We start from the raw sequence: 21,262 nt of genomic DNA on the forward strand, positions 1-21,262 counted from the left end.
TGTCAAATATACAGAATGGTAATGGTTGGCACTATCATTGATGAGGGGGCATTTGTGAGTATCCTTTCCTCTATTTCTTGGAGAGCGCTTGGTTCGCCAGCACTCTTACCTGAGATGAGAAATCTATCAGGTTTTGATAAAGGAACCAGTCGACCTTTAGGGATCCTCCCCAATGTGCCTATAACATTGAAATGGAAGACCGTTCAAATGAACGTGATGGTCGTTCAAGGACCCTTGGATTATAACCTACTCCTTGGACGAGACTATATATATTGCATGGGAGCTATAGTCTCCTCACTCTTTAGAGTAATGTGTTTTCCGCATGAAGGAAGAATGGTCAAGCTCGTAGACCAACTTTCGTTTCCCGGATCACACATCGCAAATAGTCATGTGCCATCCCTAAATGGTCTATTCACGCAAGAAGTGTCTCAACCCACGGTCCATCCTCCTGATGAGCGCGAGTAATCTGGGAGGATATGACCGGAACCCAGGGGGCATGCATCCTGGCCTGCTTCGGCAGGGAAACTTTGGGTATAAGGTAGGTTTCCGCGGGAGAATATGACTAGTTCGTACCCCGTCCGTGGATGGAAGAGGGGTTGTTCTAGAATAAGATTCTTTTGTCAAAGTTACGTGTTTGACAATGGTCATTCACCCTTGTCTATTTCGGTAGACATTGCCAAGGAAGTGTTTTGTTTGAAAGAGTAACGAGACAATCTTTGGGTAACCTGAAAGAGGTAAGCCTCTCTCGATTAAAACAAATGTTTTGGTGGAGGGTAAGTAGAGGTAACCTTGAAACTCTGTTTTATACCTAGGGGCATGCAAACCTTTTGGAGTGCAAGTAAAGAGCGGTTATTTATCTGTTTTTTGGGTTAGTCGTTTCCTAACTTGCATAAAGAAAGGAGAGGGAGCATAGCTTTGGTAAGGCGCAAGCTCTATAAAAAATGGGATCTTTCATGAGACACTCTTATCTTATGACTGGGTAATCGAGCAGTTTTAGCATAAAGTTCATGCTCGTTAAAAAATAAACGCAAGATCCGAGTAGTTTTAACGCGGTCTTCATGCTCGTTAAAAAATAAATATAAGCAGTGAGTAGAGTTTCCTCCAGTGTTTAAGCTCATTTTTAACTAAAAAATGAACCTATCCCGGTAAATAACCACTATGATCGTAAATTTATCAGCCATAAAGCCTGGGTCATGTTTGCACCTGCCACCTCCACTTTTCATTTGGCCGATCGTTCACCTCCATATGATTGTTTACCCATTTTGAGGAACAGCTGCGAAGAGTGATTTCACCTAGCCATCCTTGTGACACTGCCGTGATTGGAAAATTCCAACCTGTACCTGGAATCAGTTGCTATCCCTGTTTATCACTCGTTCCTCAAAAGACGAGTCTTCTTTAAGCTCTTTTCAATTGACTCGTAAAATATGAAAAGATTGCCGAGTTTTGGCCTTCCAACTCGTTAAAGGACAGGAAGAGCTATCCCTCCTCTAGATTTTAATCTTTTTGGACCTGAGGGATTATTGCACAAAAAGGTCGAGCGCTTGTTTTATTCGGCTCGTTAAAATTATCGAAAACTCATCCCTTCTGTATTGTTTTATACTTTTTCGGACTTAAGGGATTAGATGACAAAAAAGGAATTTTGGAGTTAACTTTATGTACCTTTTCAGACTCTCTAAAAATGAAAAGGACCGAGTTATCCTTGTTGTTAGACTCGTTAAAATTATTAAATAGCGACAAACTTGTCTTTAGACGAGAACGAGTTTCACTATCGCTAGGCTCGTTAAAACATAGCGATGGGCGTGCCCGAAGGGCAGGTTATAGAACAAGCATATGTTATCCTCCTCAAGCTTGACAAAAATAAAGAGGTACTGGTCAGCAATGACTGGAGAAAATTGGGAAGAATCGAGAAAACTTTGATGGTAGCAGGTCGCTCTTGAACATGACACTTTTCCTCCATACCACATTCGGGTTGGGTTGTTTCATTCACCGGTCACATCACCATGGTCTCGCCATACCATCCATATTTGGGGTAATGCTACCAATCCATCGCATCAGTGTCGCCATATGTTCAAGAGAAGTCGTTCAGAAAGAGTCAACCGGGTCCCATCCACTGCCATACATTATCCTTCATCCATTCATGACCGCCACCCTGAATCATATGTCACAGATCGTTTTCACCTCCATTAAAATCATTAGCTCTGTTCCGTGTCACTGATGTGGGATTCGTTAAGGCCCTCCTGTGACGGATCGCTTCTTGTCGACATCAGCTCATTATCCAAGAAGTTGATCTAGGAACACCCCCTTCAGTACTTTGAAGCTTGCATGCCTCAATGGCAAGTTTCTCACTTCCGACGACAGGTATACATTAATGACCTTCGACCAGAAGATTTTGCGTGGTGTTCGACGCCAAGTCCTTTATTCACGCCACGTGAATTGTACTGCAGTACCTTGAGGGTCATCATCATTATCGGTGATTCCTCTCGCGCTTGTTAACGGTTTACATCATTGACCGGTAATCAAGCGATGTCTTTCCATGTTCGACTTCAGCGCAATTCTCACATGGATTGACTTGTACTTAGAGTGAAGATCGAACGAGTTTGAAGACCCCGGATCTAGTTTCATCCATCCGGGCTGCGATATACATTCAGGAAAAATAAAGACATTTGACATGTACATCATTGCAGCAAATGATCATCCTACTCAAAGGATGATAATTTTGCCAAAATTATCAGTCTACCATCAGACGATCGTCTGTTCTATGTACAAAAATGAATTTATAAAGCTGAGCATGGGAATGCCCGCCTCAGCTAGATCATGAAAGCAGTATGAATCATAATGTGTTGTATTGTATTTTATTACAGGTCTCCTCCCAACAGATGGATGAACTTCGAACCCTCCTGGATAAAGCATTTCACCCGATAAACGGCCTCATACTTTAGGGGGCAACTGTTATAGACATTTTTGTGCCTTACAGCATTGAGCATGAAATGTCCATAAACTAAGGGATCCAAAGTCCCTAAACATGTTGTTCTTACCCCTAGAGGAACAAGGCCGACTAACCACAGCAATTCACAGAAGTTCTCCACCTGAAAACACTCAAAAACAAGCCAATTCTGGATCATGTCAACTGCTCCACTGAGCATCTGCGTTGAATGTCAATTGCTCCACTGTCTACCTGCATTGAATGTCAACTGCAACAAAGGCTACCTGCGCTGAGCGAGTTTGGACATGTGGCAGAGTCATTCCTCAAGGTGTCAATGCCCAGGAAGCTTCCAAAATGACACTTGCATCAAGGAATTCGACTGGTGATGAGTAAGAGGTTCCAAATCTCCAAGTAGAAGCAAGAACCTCCAAGTGGACTCAAGAACTGAGAGAGGGAGAGGACACTAGTCACTTCTCAACCTGACTCATCCTCTCTCCAATATCACTATATATAGATCTCTCCTCCATGGGATCTAGAGGCTGGAATTTGGTAATTGCAAAGAATTGTTGTTGGTTTGTGGCTGGAAACATTGGGTGTGTTATGATTTGAAGGGAGCTAAAGAAGGAATTCCATTCTGCTGGGAAGGAGATGCTGGATTGGAGCCCTATGGGTTGTATCTCTTCCTGAACCCTGTTACTTATCAATAAATCTATCTTGATTCTTTCCTATATGCTGGTGTATTTTGTATGATTGCATTAGTGTATTTGATTTACTTCTAATCCTAAATCATTTATGAATATGTATATTTGTCTTTGTATTGTGTTCGTCTCTTGTCGCAAGTAGATGTTCTCTTGTCACAGGTAGTTGTTCTCTTGTGATCTCGTGGGATTCAAGTAGCTGTTCTCTTGAGCAAGCGAGGAGACAAGTAGCTGTGGACACACAAAGAGAAGAGGATCTATTTTGAGGGACAACCAGAAGATAACGGTAAGTCTGCCAAGCTCCCCTCTTTCACATTTCATAAAGGAAGAAATCATGATAGTTGTATTCGTTTGTTGCTAAGGCGCTGTCACACCTTAGGTGGATAGGATCGTCCTACATAGGCATTTTTCCCCACAACACCACGTACCTTTGGGTATATATGGGAGGAAACACTAGCTTGTTATCCATCCTAGGGTAACTGAATCGGCCACCTTGTAAACTGTGACACATTAAACGGATATTGCCTACCTGTACTTCTTGGTTTGCCAAGAGGTATTCTGCAGTTCACAGTTGCTTGGTAAACCTTTTGCCTAGATCATCCCTCTTTTGTTTTGTTATGTTACTTTGATTAAAATAAAATTAATTGACAGCAGATAACATCCTCCATGCTCACTCCTTATTTTCTCTTAGGTTGAGACATATGGCGACAAATCTAGAGTTCACCAATCAAGGAATTCCTTTTGATGGGAATCCTAGTCCTTTTCCTCCTTTCGGAAATATTGGTGCTCCATATATGGCTACATTATCCCTACCGGGATTGACCATTGGTTTGCCAATATGGTTGTTTTCAACCTCCTTGGTTCAAAATGTTGTGATTTCTCCGCAAACGAGTACAACTCCAATTGGACAAAATCAACCTCCAGTTGATCCTAAATTTGACCCTTTGCCTTCTTCCTCGGTTGTTTCTTCCTCCCCTACTTCCTCTTCACCTGGTGAAAGTATTGGTACTAGTAACGAGGTGGCTAAGAAGAAGAAGAAAGGGAAGAAGAAAAAGAAGAAGCAAATTCAGTAGAGGGGCAACCAAGCAACCATTGCTTTGAATGCAACATCTGATGAGAAACCATTCGTCAAGCCTCACAAAGTTTGATATCCATGCAAACTGTGTGCGGGAGACCATCTTCTTCGAAATTGTCTTGATATTCCTCAGATCTCAGAAGAATGGTATTCCCGTTCACATCATCCTGTGTCATCAACTTCTGGAGATCATGTTGGTGACACGCCATCAACTAGGGATAGTAAAGATCATGGAAAGAAGGGAAAAGTTAAGTTTCCATGTAGGTTATGTGAAGGGAATCATCCCATTCACCTTTGTCCCTATCTGGACAAAGCCAATAAAGTGTTGGATAACCGTCCTGTTTCACCGCAACGACTTCCATCTGGTTACAGGAAACTTTCCTTTAATCCTTCATTATTTGATGAATTGACTGACCAAAATCAGTCGTCGGTCAAGCCCACTCTCTCTAAAAGTGAATCCTATGAGTCTATACCTGACCCAAATCAACAGGTTGAGGTAACAGTTGACTAGATTTCACCTTCAGCTAATCATACCTTTCTCGAAGAGAGTCCAAATGATACCACACAAGTTATTTTTGTTTCTTTAGATTCTAAAGAGCTTGGGGGCAATCCTCCTGTTGCATAAAGATAGGAGGACAATCCTCCCGCTCTCATAACTCAAGGGGTTAATTCTCCTGTTTCTACAGTACCCCCTCCAAGTAGTCTAGTCACTTCCTTTGATTGGAATCGAATAGCAGGATTCTACCTTCCTTCTTATGTGCCTTTCTAGATCCTAGTATAGGTTTGTAATATGATTATATCTGGCACTATTATAGATGAAATTTCATCAATGAGTATCCTTTCCTCAATTGCTTGGCAAGCGCTTGGTTCTCCACCGCTTGTGCCAGTTACCCAGAATTTGTTGGCTTTTAACAGAGGAACCAATCAACCATTAGGGATCCTCCCTCAGTTACCCATTACTTTGGGAGGAAATTTTTTTTATCTGAACATGATGGTAGTCCCAGGCCCTTTAGATTACAATTTACCTCTTGAGCGCAACTATGTTTATGGCATGGGAGCTATTGTTTCAACACTCTTTTGAGTGATTTGTCTCCCGCATGAAGGCAGAATTGTCACCGTTGACCAGCTTTCATTTCCCAATCCAAATATGGCTTCCAGTCAACCATCTTCCCTAAATGGTCCTTTTGTACCAATGGTATCATCCCCGCCATGAGTTAATTATGTGGCAACCTTTTCCATACCTACATCAACTGACAATCAATTCACTGATGTTGTACATCATGTACTGGGGGCATTGGAACCAGATCTCTCCTTCATGACCTCTTATGGGTTGTGATCGAAGAATATGAGGATAGTTCCATATCTTGTGTCAACCTCGTTAAACAATGAAACCAAGGAATACGAGGACAGTTCCTTGTCTTGTGTCAACCTCGTTAAAAAATGAAACAGGCCCACGAGGATAGTTCCTTGTCTTGTGTCAACCTCGTTAAAAAATGAAATAGGCCCACGAGGATAGTTCCTTGTCTTGTGTCAACCTCGTTAAAAAATGAAACAAGGGGTCTGAGGATAGTTCTTTTACTGTGTCAACCTCGTTTAAAAATGAAACAAGTTCATGAGGATAGTTCCTTGTCTTGTGTCAACCTCGTTAAAAAATGAAACAAATAATATGATGATAGTTCCTGGTCTTGTGTCAACCTCGTTAAAAAATGAAACAAGGAATCCGAGCAAAGTTTCTTGTCTTGTGTCAAGCTCATTTAAAAAGAAACAAGGTCGCAAGTTCCAAGTCGAGTCTTTGATTAGATCTCGTAAAATCCCAGTCGAGTCTTTCACTTGATCTCATAAAAGGACCTTCATTCCATCCACCTGATAGCCATAATTAGTCTACTTCAGTGAATGTAATGAAGCTTGGGGGGCATGCACCTAATGGTAAAGTTAAGTTTCCTTGTAGGTTATGTGAAGGGAATCACCCCATTCACCTTTGTCCCTATTTGGACGAAGCCAAAAAGGTGTTGGATAACTGTCCTGCTTCACCGCAGTGACTTCCATCTGGTTACAAGTTACTCTCCTTTTCATCATGTTGGGGGCTTGTAAACCAATCTCAAGCATAGTTTTTCATTTCAAGCTTGTGTAAAAATGAAACTAAATTCAAGCATAGTTTTTCGTTTTATGCTTGTGTAAAAATGAAACTGAATTCAAGCATAGCTTTTCATTTCAAGCTTGTGTAAACATGAAATAGAATCCAAGCATAGTTCCATATGGTTCAAGCTTGTCTAAAAATGAACCCATTTCCATTTTAACCCTTGTGATTTCCATTCTATCATCCTTTCCTATCAGATGAGCCTTGGTTGTTTCATTTCATCACCACCATCTCTTTGGCCGATCATACGCTTTCACTTGGTTGTTTTACCCTTTTTGAGGAATAGTTGCAATGAGTGGTCTTATTAGCCAGCCTCTTCACATAAATCAACATGTTTTGAGAAGTTCCAACATCACCTAAACCAGTTGCTACCCAAGACACCACTCGTTCCTCAAAATGGAGTCCTCTTTAAGCTCTTTTTAGACTCTCTAAACATGAAAAAATTGTCGAGCGCTTGTCCTTTCCAGCTCATTAATGGATTGGAAATGATATTTCTCTTGTATATTTTACACTTTTTTGGACTTGAGAGATTATTTTACGAAAAATAACTTGTGGAGTTTCCTTTTCGTCCCTTTTCAAACTCTCTAAAAATGAAAAGGACCAAGTTGTCTTTGTTGTTAAACTCATTAAAAAACATCAAATAGCGACAAGCTTGTCCATCTAGACAAGGCCGAGTTTCACCTTCGCTAGACTTGTTAAAGCATCAAATAGCGATGGATTCGCCCGAAGGGTGAAATTATACAACAAGAATATGTTATCCTCCTCAAGCTTGATAAAAACTAAAGAGGTACTGGTCAACAATGACTGGGGAAAAAGGGAAAAAGTCAAGAAAACTTGATGGTAGCAAGTCGCTCTTGAACATGACACTTTCACTTCATCTTCGTGACTATTTGGGTTAGGTTATCTACCTGATGGTTATCACACCGTTGGTCTATCATACCATCCATTACTTGGTTTTGGGCCAATGCTGCCAATTCATTTAGTGTCACCGATATGTTCAAGAGAAGTCATTCAGTTCAAACTTCATCCTTTGCAATACCGTAAACCTTGTGTCGTCAGTCGATTTTTCATCTCCACAATCATTTACCTTGTTTCATGTCATAGATGTGGGATACATCAAGGCCCTCCTATGACGAGTCACTTCTTGTCGACATCAGCACATCATCCAAGAAGTTGACTCAAAAACACTCCTTCAGTACCTTGAAGCTTGCATACATCAATGGCAGGTTTCTTGCTTCCGACGATAGGTTGACATCAATGGCCTTCGACCGAAAGACTTTGTATGATGTTCGACACCAAATCATTTATTCACACCATGCAAAATGTACTATAGTACCTTGAGGATCATTATCATTATCGGTGATTCCTCTCGCGTCTGTTAACAACTTACATCATTGGTTGGTAATCTGACGATGTCTTTCCATGTTTGACTTCAGAACATCTATTCACATGGTTAGACTTGTACTTGAGCAAAATATTGAACGGTATTGAAGACCCCAGATCTAGTTCCATCCATCCGGGCTGCGATATTTTCAGGAGTACTAAATCAAATGTACAATGGCCTTACATTCATGGTCAACCATTCATGGGTCTATATCTGTAGATGACTATATTTGTACATGTAATGAAAGTTTATAAGTTGAGCATGGGCATGCCTTCCCTTAGCTAGTTCATGAGAAAAATCAAATTATCATGATATATGTATTGTAATTGACGCAAGTCACCTTCCATTTCGAAACCTCCTCTCCTCGTGATAAAGCATTTCACTCGTCATATATATTTTTGACTTCATGCTTTAAGGGGAAACTGTTATAGATCCATTTGGGCACATCAACCCCAACTTATAGATCGATGTTATTAGGGTCCATCAACCCCTAATGCAGTCGTTACATGCCCTAAAGAAGTTAGTCATCAAAATTCCTCACTTCCCAAGAAGTTCCATCACCGAAAACATCCAAAAAATGCCTCTAAGAAGATCAATGCAGGTAGGCCTTCATTAGGGTGCACTGCAATGTAAACCATACACTGACAGGGTGCTATGCAATGCACTTGGTCCCTCTTTGGCCTGCGTTGAGCGAATTTGAGTGAACTTCCGTGAGGGTTTGAAGATTCCTTATCCATTGGAAGCCTCCAGAAGTTTCTCAATGCCACCTACCCCATTGAGTTTGCATTTGGATGAGGAAGGGAGTTAGGAAACATGAATCCCCTATCCCTTCTTCCATGGAACTGATTTCTAAATTTAGAAAGGCATTCATTATCACCATTGATGGCATAACCTCCTTCATTCACCTATAAAAGGATCACCCATCTAAGAGATAAGGAGCTGGAAATTGTAGAGAGATGTTGTTGGTATGAGTTTTGAGCTAATTGCAAGTATAGTATAGTGTTGAAGTGTCTTGTTTGTCATGAGGTGAAGAGGATGGGATTGAATTGGAAGGGTGTCGTTGGATCGAGCACATATGGGTTGTAATTCTTTCTCTTATCAATAAAGTCTTCAAAACTATTTCCCTTATGCTTGTGTTATATGTTCATGCTTTCATATGTATATCATGTTCTCGACTCCATGTTATTTATAAGCAATAGATAATTATCATTTGGTTTGATGGGTTCTTGTTTCTGTCTATGTGCAGGTACTTCTCAAGCGACTTAAGTACGGAAAGGAGCAACGGAATCGGTCAAGGGAGATAAGGAACGAGCGGAAGCTACAAGTAGGTTCTTTGTTCTCTTATTTTATCTGTTGTTTATAGGAAAGGTAGAGATTACTTTGTCTATTGTTTCTAGACCTGCTACTAAGTCTATAGGGTTAGGCGTTTGTCCAAGAACACTAAATTTTCGCAAAACAAGTGGGCAGGCTTACAAAGTCAAAAAATTGTTTATGTCTTGAAGGGTGAAATCTTGAAAACACATTGAGGTAGGAGTATGATCAAACGCAACACATCCTAATTCATCAGTAAAACTTAGACAGGACCCAAGACTGAGAAATACACATCAATATGCTAGTTCACAAACAATATCCGAGTGTAACAGACGAAGTATTTTCAGTTTCAACCAAAAGTGTTTTTTTATGACTAGAAGTGTATTATGACTCTAAAGTGAATTATTGTTACTCTTGGTGATATAACGACACTTAGGAAGGAACATATAAACTTCAAATATTTTTAAAAACATAGAACGACACTTGACGACCAAAAGAGACACTTCACATAATAGACGGTAGGCTCCAAAATTTGAATATAGAAAAAATTTGGAGGGTATTGTAGAAACGACAACACATACCAAAAAGAAAGCATATCAACCTTACCTTCTAGTTGGGTTTCTACCATAAGAGTTTCCCAAAGAAAATCCTTGTGTTCATTGTGAATGGTGTGTCACTGTATTTCTTGTTCTATATTTTTTACATTTTATCTATCTCATACATAAGAAGAAAAATCAATAATTAGCAAATCTAAAATTTAACAAAATTTAGCTTGTATAATATAGATTTAAATTTATTGTGATGAGTTTCCTAATGGAATATCTATGGAATTTTACAAATCATATTGTTATCAGAGTAGGTTTCCTTGGAAAGTTGCAGGGGATCTAGGAAGTGGCTTGAGTAAAAATTCATAGAACCTTGGCCACAAGCAATGCATCTATTCATAATAACCGTTATTCAACAGAAGAAAGATTCATAAGGTTGGAAGTGTAGGTCATAAATATTGGATGCAATATTTACCTCCTTACAAAGGCTCTAACGAACAAGCTTGGAATCAAAGAAGATGGGTGTTCCAACTTAGAGGTTAGATTAGAGGGAGAGTCGGGGGATCATGGAGACCCCAAAAATGAGCGAAGAAAAGAACCCGAGAAAGAGAAATTAAGTTTGCATGTTGTCACCTATTCACAATCCATTTTCAAGTGGATGTGAAGGTTTACCTAAATCCATACCAAGGTGAGATGAAAGCCTTTAAATTGAATCACTAGTTGTAGCAATTAGAATTATACTTTAGCTTTCACCACATAACTAAGGAGAAAAAAAATATCATTTTCTAGATTGAAATTAAAGGTTCATGCCCTTCCCTAGTGGTAAATCCATATATAGACGCACATGATAAAGGGTGATCCCCAAAATAACTAAATGGGAGGACTTCAAAATCCTCACAAAGTCCATATTCTACCCTATTGAGTATGTAGAGGAGAAATGGATCAAATGACACTACTTTAGGCATAGACAAGAGCATAGTGTACAAGAGTATACCACAGAATTTAGGAATATGGCCATCATGTCGGGTATCTCTCCCAATATCCTAAATTTACTCAAGTTTTTGTGAGGTATACATAGTTATCTACGAAAGTAAATGATGTTGTTCAAACCAACAGCAATGGCCGAGGCTTGTGTACAAGCATGGTACCTGGAAAGTATAGCATAAATGAAAGGAAAAAAGTGGTTTTAAATATAAACAACACTAGAAAGCTTCCAATGAAGTGAATAAAATGTGGAAATAGAGAAAGGATAAGAATAGAACAACCATTATACATTAATGTGAGGATCCTAGCAATATTTGCAAACATTGCAACATTGATGGTCACACTAAGTATTTTAAGTTGCATATAGGGTTCAACCTAAGGGGCCATAAGAAGTATGGGAAGAAAAAGGATCTTCTCACCACATATTCAAGCAATCAAGAGTAAATAATCTCTATTAAGGATGAGAAGATTGCATGCACCTTGGTGTAAAAGGAGGTGAATCTGAGTGACCTTCTATTCAAAAATGCAATATGGAAGCTTATTACTTTGGATTTTCCTTAAACTTCATACTTATTTGTGAACTTTATTCATTATTCTTGTGTTATTTATTATATCTTCTTCATCAAAAAAAGATCAAAAGAAAAATAAAGACAGTGGACACAAATATTAGGCTCCAAGACAGGGGAAAACCCAGAAAACCCTTCTCTTCTTATAGAATATTCAAATGAGAAAAAATGCCCAAACTTTAGACCAAGTCCTCCTCTAGCACCAATTCAACCAGAGATAAATCCTTCCAAAACTACACCAATCTCGGAATTTCAACCTCTCTAGCAATAAAATTTCAGACCTGAAGTCACTACATGAATTTCGATCCCTACAACTAATTGATAAACTTGCACATCTAAGAGAATATACTGAAATACATGTCCTTTCTCCTTCACTAGGTTTTTCTTCTTGAATCCTTGGCCTTCACTATTCTTTCTTCATCCTTCTATTGCATATCGAACTTGTTGGTGATGTGTGTCAAATAGGGTCAAATATGTCTCTATTTATAGCCTTTTCCATGAAGTTGAAGAGGAATACAACATTCCATCGAAAAATAGATGGGAAAACATAAGTTATCAACAAGACTTTCATACAAATTTTGAGGTGTTACAATCATAAGAATTTGAATACCTAGGATGAATATCTAGTCTATATACAACACTCTTATAACAAATCAATTCACACTTCTACTAGTAAGTACCCATTTGAAATGTCTTTATATATTTGCCACCTTCACCTTTAGATGTTGTTGTTGTGTAACCAAATCACAAAACAGAAGAAAATATAGATCGATGACTTGAAAATAAGCCTCTTCGAGGGGGAAACCTAGTTTTACATCATATAAATGAACAATTATTGGATGATACAAATGACAAGACCTCCTTGGTATATATAGGATTCTAAAGGGTCACAATATAATCAGGGCCTACATAACAAGAATAATGTAATAAGTAAACAATAACAATAGTGGGCTTCTATGGGGCATAACAATAACAATATGGGGGCTACATGGGGCACAACAATAACAATATGGGGGCTACACTACTATTATAGGGACCTAACCTTCCCCTCTCCTTCAAAAAAGTATTTTCCTCAACGCTTGAGTATTTTTGGATGCTTTTGTAAAAAATATTCATCCTACCATGTGGAATCTTAAGTATGTAAGTTCTTCCACTTAAATAGATACTCTGAAATTGAGCGATTCCATAGTTGTCGAGTCCCTGTTTCCGTGACTTCTTCAGGATCCAATATAATTTTTCCTTCCTACTCAAGTTTAGGAAATATTGTTTGAACTAGAAACTTGCCACCTATAACCTTCTTTATGCATGAAACATGTAAAATTGGGTGTACTCGTGAAGATGCAGACATCTCCAATTTGTATGCCATAGTACCAATATGTTGCAACACCTTGTAAGGACCATAGTACTTGGGTGATAATTTATTATCATTCTTGTCTTACTTGATGAACATTTGTTTGTATGGTGTTAGTCGTAAAAATACCCAATCACCAACTTCAAAACTTATTTCAATGTGATGCTGATATTCTTGTTGTTTCATTTGATTTTGCGTCAAAGTCAAGTTATCCTTTATGAGTTGAAGAAGTTGTTGTTGATGCTCAATGTGATCTTCCACTTCTTGAACCTTATAATTTTATCTTAAAGACGATGTCATGGAAGGAGGATGATATCTATAAAGTGTCATAAATGGGGTCATTTTCGTTGCAATGTGCAAGGAAGTGTTATACCACCATTTTGCTAGAGGTAACCACTTGACCCATTGTGTTTGTTTATCAAATACAAAACAACGAATATATTATTCCAAACATTTGTTCACAATCTTAGTTTTCCCATCAAATTGTGGATGATAAGATGAGTTATGAGCTAATTAAGTACCAATATAAGAATAATATTTTTTCCAAAAATTTCTATTGAAAATGGGTTCTTTGTCACCAACATTTATCCTTGGGTCTCCATGTAGGATTTGCATTTTTTCCAAAAATGCAGTAGTGATTGTACTAGATTTGAAAGGATGAGATAGTGCACAAAAAAGTGCATACTTGGCAAGTATATAAACTACCATTGTGATGACACTCTTTCTTTCAAACTTGGGTAAACCTATGATAAAATCCATCGAGACCTCTTCCCAACGCTGGCTTGGAATCGCTAAAGGTTGTAATAGACTTTTGGTTTTAATTGTCTCAACTTTATTTTGTTGGCAAACCAACAATTCAGCCACAAACTTCTAAATATCATATTTAAAGCCATCCCCAAAAAAATCCTTCTTGACCATGTGGTAAGTCTTTAAAAATCCTAACTGCCCTCCTAAAGGTGAGGTGTGCAATTCCAAAAGAATCTTTTGTTTGAGTTGGAGTTCTTACACAGATATAAGTGATCTTTGTACCATAATGAATAATTTTTCCAGATAATTGTATCATATGTACTGGGATCTTGCTACAACTTTTGAATAAGTGTCCACACCTCTTCATCTGATCCGGATTTAAACAGGAATGCAACAAAGTATAGAAATAGCGATAAATACATAGATGCAGTAGAAATAATACTTCATTTCATTAATGTAAAATACTGAAATATGCTTACAAACAGAAATGGAAATAAACTAGCTCGGGCGATGGTAGCTTATCTCTGAGGAGAGATGTGGCGGCTACATGCCTCTGAACTGTGTTACCATAAGGCTGGAAGGAGTATTTATTGTTGAGAAACAATGGAAAACCCTAAACATCCAAAAACCTAACCCTAGGAGATGAAGCGCCAAACTATGGGCCCCGTTTGGGTAAATTGGTACATCAACTTCCCGAGGTTGTAACATTGGCATACAATCTTCGTTTGACATGCACAATACCTCATTAGAAATATCTATCGAAGGAGTACAACTTTTGAGTGAGCAACATTGGTCCACCACCAATATTCCTCCCGGTTTTCCCAAAAAACGTCGTTTAGAGCCTCAAAACGGCTCTGGAAGTTCAGGACCCGAAAAACTGCCAAAAATAGTAAATTGTGCTACAATTATGGAAATTGAAAAACTGAAAGAGATAGTTGTGGGGGTCCAAGTGGGATATGTGGGTGGCCACCAACATCCACCTGGATCATTCATCCCCCCTTAGGAAGCAATAGTCCCCATTGCATTGAGTGCCTCCATGAGATGCAGAAACTTCTACTGAACTTGGTCCCTAGTGAGTTGTTTTGCAACCTTAATGTTTCCAGTAATGGTGGGAAGCATGGTCAAGGGAGGTCCACATTGAACACTTGGTGCAAGCCAGGGAATGGGGGAATTTTGTGCTCCAAATCACTGTTTCCCACAACCTTGGTAATGGTGTAAGGACCATATCAAAGTGGTATGAGATTCTGATGGGCTCTTGTAAGGCGTTCTTTCTGCAGATGCAACCAGACTTTGTCGCCCACCTGAAACTTGTGTGGCACCCGATGTTGATCATGTCGCTTCTTGTACTTGGCATTTTCCAAAATGGAGCGGTGATATATTGGCCCGTTGGAACAAGGTGCTCTGGGAATTAGATCAAACGAATGCTTGACCTGATAGTGCAACAGTACCCCTGTGGGTGAGGAGAAGATGTCCCTGTCTTCTTTCATGACCATATCCACCTGCTTCTACTGCATGGAGGAACCCTTCCTGGGGGCCATGGATGTGGCTACAATCTTCCCCTTACTTTGACGGTGAACCAGATAGAAAATAAATTTCCTAGTCTGGGAGATGATCTTATTGCCTTTCTTAACAGAGATCAAAGGATTGGCGGTAGGTGGGGCTATCTTCGTATCCTGTATAATGTATTACACAAAGAAATAATAACAGCGCGAGGCCTTGACTCATACACAACATGTTGCTTCCACAAGTATGGTTGGACTAATAATACATCACAAACATCAAGTGGTGCAACATCACAAAATACCTCGTCTGTGAATGGCTTGATGATGTAGGGAAAGCGACACTGCTGGTGGACTCAGAGATCTCATCCTTGGTGAAGCCACCCAATGTTGTATGGTTGTGGGTGTGGTATGGTTGGTAGTCCCAACCGTTTCACGACCTCTACTGAAATGAGTTTCTTTTAGCTGCCACTATCGACAATGAATTGCAGTGGTGAACCCTTCACCAACATTTGTGAGTGGAAAAGATGCTCCCCCTCCTCTGGATATTCAAGCTCATTCTTCTGGATCTTAGTGGTGGCAACAGTGGCACTGGGCTCAGCGTCAATGATCTGCTTCCCTTTTTCATTCCTCTTGTCGGGTTCTGACTCAAGGTTGGAACATGCATCTGATTTAGAAGCCTTCAACTCGGCCACCAGCAACTACTTGGTCCGACACTCACTTGAGTTGTGAGTGGGGCTCTTATGGAACTCACACCACTTTCCTGTGTCCTTCTTTGACTTTGTGGTGTTTTTCTTTTCTTACGGCTTTGATGGGTTGTCTTGGGTCACGCAGCCTTGGCTTTTCCCTTTGTTCCTCGATTTGCAGATCCAAAGTCTCGCTTCTTTTGTTTAAACTTCTGCTCGATCTTGACAGCATATCGGTATGTCGTATCGAGGGAGGAGATGTTCAGGAACTACATCTCGTCCTGGATGTATCCATGTAGGTAGCCGCGGTATTTGAGTACTTAATGCAGCTCAGAGTCCTTGATACCCATCTTTGTATGAAGGGTATGAAAAATATTTGTGAACTCCAGCACATCTTGGTCCCTTCCCTGCCACAGTGTGGTCCACTTTATGTATTTATCCTCATAGCTTTTGACAAGGTAGTACTGCTCCTTAATGGCATCCTGGAATGAATTCCAAGTGGATGCGGCTGAAAACAGTGAGTTCGTACTTCCATCCTTCTGCTCAGAGTAGGTTTCCCACCAATCCTTAGCGTGGGGTCTGCTTTAAGAAGAGTGAATATAATCGTTTCCCAACTAGAAAAATAATGAACATAAAAATAACCTTCTAGCATATTTAACCATTTATCTATGGAATTTGCATCTATCTGACCCTCGAATATGGGGATTTCAAAGTTAACTTGTACCTTAAAGGGTGTAGCATTTCCAGAGTAGCTGTTGGAAGTGTTGCCCATGGGTAGTCGTTGAAGGATCTGGGCAATGTTGTCCATCATTGCATTCCTTTTTCACTCGAGGGCTTCTTCAAGCAATATTTTGATAGGATCTCATGCCCCCTCATCTTTCTTTTCATCTGCCATGGGAGGCCATCAGGATTTGCGAGGTTGGTCTTGCAAAGGTTCGACAAGTTCAAGCACTAACTCCTTATATCTTTACCTCATTAGGGACATGCAAAGAAAAATAGAGAAAGAGAAGATCGCTCTGATACCACTGATCCAGATTTAAATAGGAACGCAACAAAGTACAGAAATAGCGATAAATACAGAGATGCAGCGGAAATAATACTTCATTTCATTAATGTAAAATACTGAAATATGATTACAAACATAAATGGAAATAAGCTAGCTCGGGCGATGGTATCTTATCTATGAGGAGATATGTGGTGGCTACATGCCTCTGAACTGTGTTACAATGAGGCTCGAAGTCCTATTTACTGTTGAGAAACAATGGAAAACCGTAAACATCCAAAAGCCTAACCCTAGGAGATGAAGCGCCAAACTATGGGCCCCGTTGGGGTAAATGCCTTTGAACTGTGTTACAATGAGGCTCGAAGGCCTATTTACTATTTAGAAACAATGGAAAACACTAAACATCCAAAATCCTAACCCTAGGAGATGAAGCACCAAACTATGGGCCCCGTTGGGGTAAATTGGTACATCAACTTCCCGGGGTCATAACTTTGGCATACGATCTTTGTTTAACATGCACAATACCTAGTTAGAAAGTTCTATCCGAGGACTATAACTTTTGAGTGAGCAACATGAGATATCTCCCCATGTTTCTCCTGGTTTTCCCAAAAAACATCGTTTAGGGCCTCAAAACGGCTATGGAATTTCAGGACCCGAAAAACTACTAAAAATAGTAAATTGTGCTATAATTAACAAAACTGAAAAATTGAAAGAGACAGTTGTGGGGGTCCAAGTGGAATAGGTGGGTGGCCACCAACATACACATGGATCATCCTCCCCCCTTATGAAGCAATGGTCCCCATTGTGTTGAGTGCCTCCATAAGATGCAGAAACTTCTTCTGAACTTGGTCCCTCGTGAGTTGTTCTGCAATCTTTGATGTTTCCAATAATGGTGGGAAGCAAGGTTGAGGGTGGTCCACATTAAACACTTGGTGCAAGCCAAGGAATGGGGGAATGTTGTGCTTCAAAGCATTGTTTCCCACAACCTTGGAAATGGTGTAAGGAACATATCGGAGTGGTATGAGATTCCAATGGGCTCTTGTAAGGTGTTCTTTCTGCATATGCAACCAAACTTTGTCGCCCACCTGAAACTTGTGTAGCACCCGATGTTGATCATGTCGCTGCTTGTACTTGGAATTTTCCTATCAGCCCATTGGGACGAGGTGAGTCAGATCAAATGAATGCTTTACCTGACAGTGCAACAGTACGCCTATGGGTGAGGAGAAGATGTCCTTATCTTCTTTCATGACCATATCCACCTGCATCTGCTGCGTGGAGGAACCCTTCTCGGGGACCATGGATGTGGCTACGATATTCCCCTTACTTTGACGGTGAACCAAACAGAAAATAATTTCCTAGTCTGGGAGATGATCTTACTGCCTTTCTTAGCAGAGATCAAAGGAGTGGTGGTAGGTGGGGCTACCTCTAGTATCCTGTATAATGTATTACACAAAGAAATAATAAAAACGCAAGGCCTTGACTCATACGCAGCATGTCGCTTCCACAAGTATGGTTGGCCTAATAATACATCAGAAACATCAAGCGGTGCAACATCACACAATACCTCATCTGTGAAGGGCTTGATGTTGTAGGGAAGGTGGCACTGCTGGCGGACTCGGAGATCTCATCCTTGGTGAAGCCACCCGATGTTGTATGGTTGTGGGTGTGGTATGGTTGGTAGTCCCAGCCGCTTCACAACCTCTACTAAAATGAGGTTCTTTTGGCTGCCACTGTCGACAATGAATTGCAGCGGCGAACCCTTCACCCACATTTGTGAGTGGAAAAGACGCTCCCCCTCCTCTGGATCTTCAAGCTCATTCTTCTGGATCTTATCGGTGGCAAACAGTGGCGTTGGGTTCTGCGTCAATGATCTGTTTCCCTTTGTCATTCCTCTTGTCGGGTTCTGACTCAGAGTTGGAACATGCATCTGATTATGAAGCCTTCAACTCGACCACCAGCGACTGCTTGGTCCGACACTCACTTGTGTTATGAGTGGGGCTCTTATGGAACTCACATCACTTTCATGTGTCCTTCTTTGACTTCGTGGTGTTGTTCTTTTCTTACGGCTTTGACGGGTTGTCTTCGGTCACCCCGCCTTGGCTTTGTCCTTTGTTCTTCGGATTCACAGATCCAAAGTCTCGCCTCTTTTGTTTAAACTTCTACTCGATCTTAACAGTGTGTCGGTATGTCGTACCGAGCAAGGAGATGTTCAAGAACTCCATCTCATCCTGGATGTATCTATGTATGCAGCCACGGTATTTGAGTACCACATGCAGCTCAGAATCCTTGATACCCAACTTTGTATGAAGGGTATGAAAAATATTTGTGAACTTCGACACGTCTTGGCCCCTTCCCTGCCGCAGTGTGGTCCACTGTATGTATTTATCCTCATAGCTTTTGACAGGGTAGTACTACTCATTAATGGCATTCCAGAACGAATTCCAAGTGGGTGTGGCTGAAAATAGTGAGTTTGTACCTCCATCCTTCTGCTCATAGTAGGTTTCCCACCAATCCTTGAGGTGGAGGGCTGCTTTGAGAAGAGCAATTGTAATCTTTTCCCCACTGGAAAAATCATGAACAAAAAAATAACCTTCTAACAGATTTAACCATTTATCTACGACATTTGCATCTATCTAACCCTCAAATATGGGGATTTCAAAGTTAACTTGTACCTTAAAGGGTGTAGTATTTCCAAAGTAGCTGCTGGAAGTGTCGCCTCTGGGTAGCCGCTGAAGGATCTGGGCAAAGTTGTCCATCATCGCATTCCTTTTTCACTTGGGGGCTTCTTCAAGAAATATTTTGATAGGATCTCCTACGCCCTTGCTTTCTTTTCATCCTCCATGGGAGGTCATTGGGATTTGCGAGGCTAGTCTTGCAAATCGACCAGTTCAAGCCCTAACTCCTTATATACCAACCTCACTGGGGACATGCAAAGAAAAACAGAGAAAGATCAGACTGCTATAATATCACTGATCCGGATTTAAACAGGAACGCAACAAAGTACAGAAATAGCAATAAATACAGAGATGCAGCAAAAATAATACTTCGTTTCATTAATGTAAAATACTGAAATATGCTTACAAACAGAAATGGAAATAAACTAGCTTGGGCGATCGTAGCTTATCTCTTAGGAGAGATGTGGCGGCTACATGCCTCTAAAATGTGTTACAATGAGGCTCAAAGGCCTATTTATTGTTGAGAAATAATGGAAACCCCTAAACATCCAAAAACCTAACCCTAGGAGATGAAGCGCCAAACTATGGGCACGTTTGAGTAAATTGGTACATCAACTTCCGGGGTCATAACTTTGGCATACGATCTTCGTTTGACGTGCACAATACCTCGTTAGAAATATCTATCTGAGGACTACAACTTTTGAGTGAGCAACATCAAAAATCAACCCATGTTGCTCCCGATTTTCTCAAAAAAACTTCTTTTAGGGCCTCAAAACGGCTCCGAGAGTTCAGGACCCGAAAAACTGTCAAAAATAGTAAATTTTGCTACATTTAAGGAAATTGAAAAACTGAAAGAGACAATTGTGGGGGTCCAATTGGGATAGGTGGGTGGCCACCAACATCCACTTGGATCATTCCTCCCCCCTTAGGAAACAATGGTCCCCATTGCGTTGAGTGCCTCCCTGAGATGCGGAAACTTCTACTGAACTTGGTCCCTGTTGAGTTGTTTTGCAATCTCTGATGTTTCCAGTAATGGTGGGAAGCATGGTCAATGGCGGTCCACATTGAACACTCAGTGCAAGTTAGGGAATGGGGGAATGATGTTCTCCAAATTATTGTTTCCCACAATCTTGTTAATGGTGTAAGGACCATATCGGAGTGGTCTGAGCTTTCGATGGGCTCTTGTAAGGTGTTTTTTCTGCAGATGCAACCAGACTTTGTCGCCCAGCTGAAACTTGTGCGGCACCCGATGTTGATCATGTCGCTACTTGTACTTGGCATTTTCTAGAATGGAGCGACGATATATCAGCCCGTTGGGACGAGGTGCTCTGGGAGTCAAATTGAACGAATGCTTGACCTGACAGTGCAATGGTACCCCTATGGGTGAGGAGAAGATATCCTTGTCATATTTCATGACCATATCCACCTGCTTCTGCTGCATGGAGGAACCCTTCCCAGGGGCCACTGATGTGGCTATGATCCTCCCCTTACTTTGAGGACGAGTCAGATAGAAAATAAATTTCCTAGTCTGAAAGATAATCTTACTGCCTTTCTTAGCATAGATCAAAGGAGTGGTGGTAGGTGGGGCTACCTCCAGTATCCTGTATAATGTATTACACAAAGAAATAATAATAGCGCAAGGACTTGACTCATATACAGCACATCGCTTCCACAAGTA

This window comes from Pinus tabuliformis, chromosome 2_2 (genome assembly GCF_031772625.1).
Source record: "Pinus tabuliformis cultivar Carrire ecotype Pingquan chromosome 2_2, CPIR1, whole genome shotgun sequence".
Lineage (NCBI taxonomy): Eukaryota > Viridiplantae > Streptophyta > Pinopsida > Pinales > Pinaceae > Pinus > Pinus tabuliformis.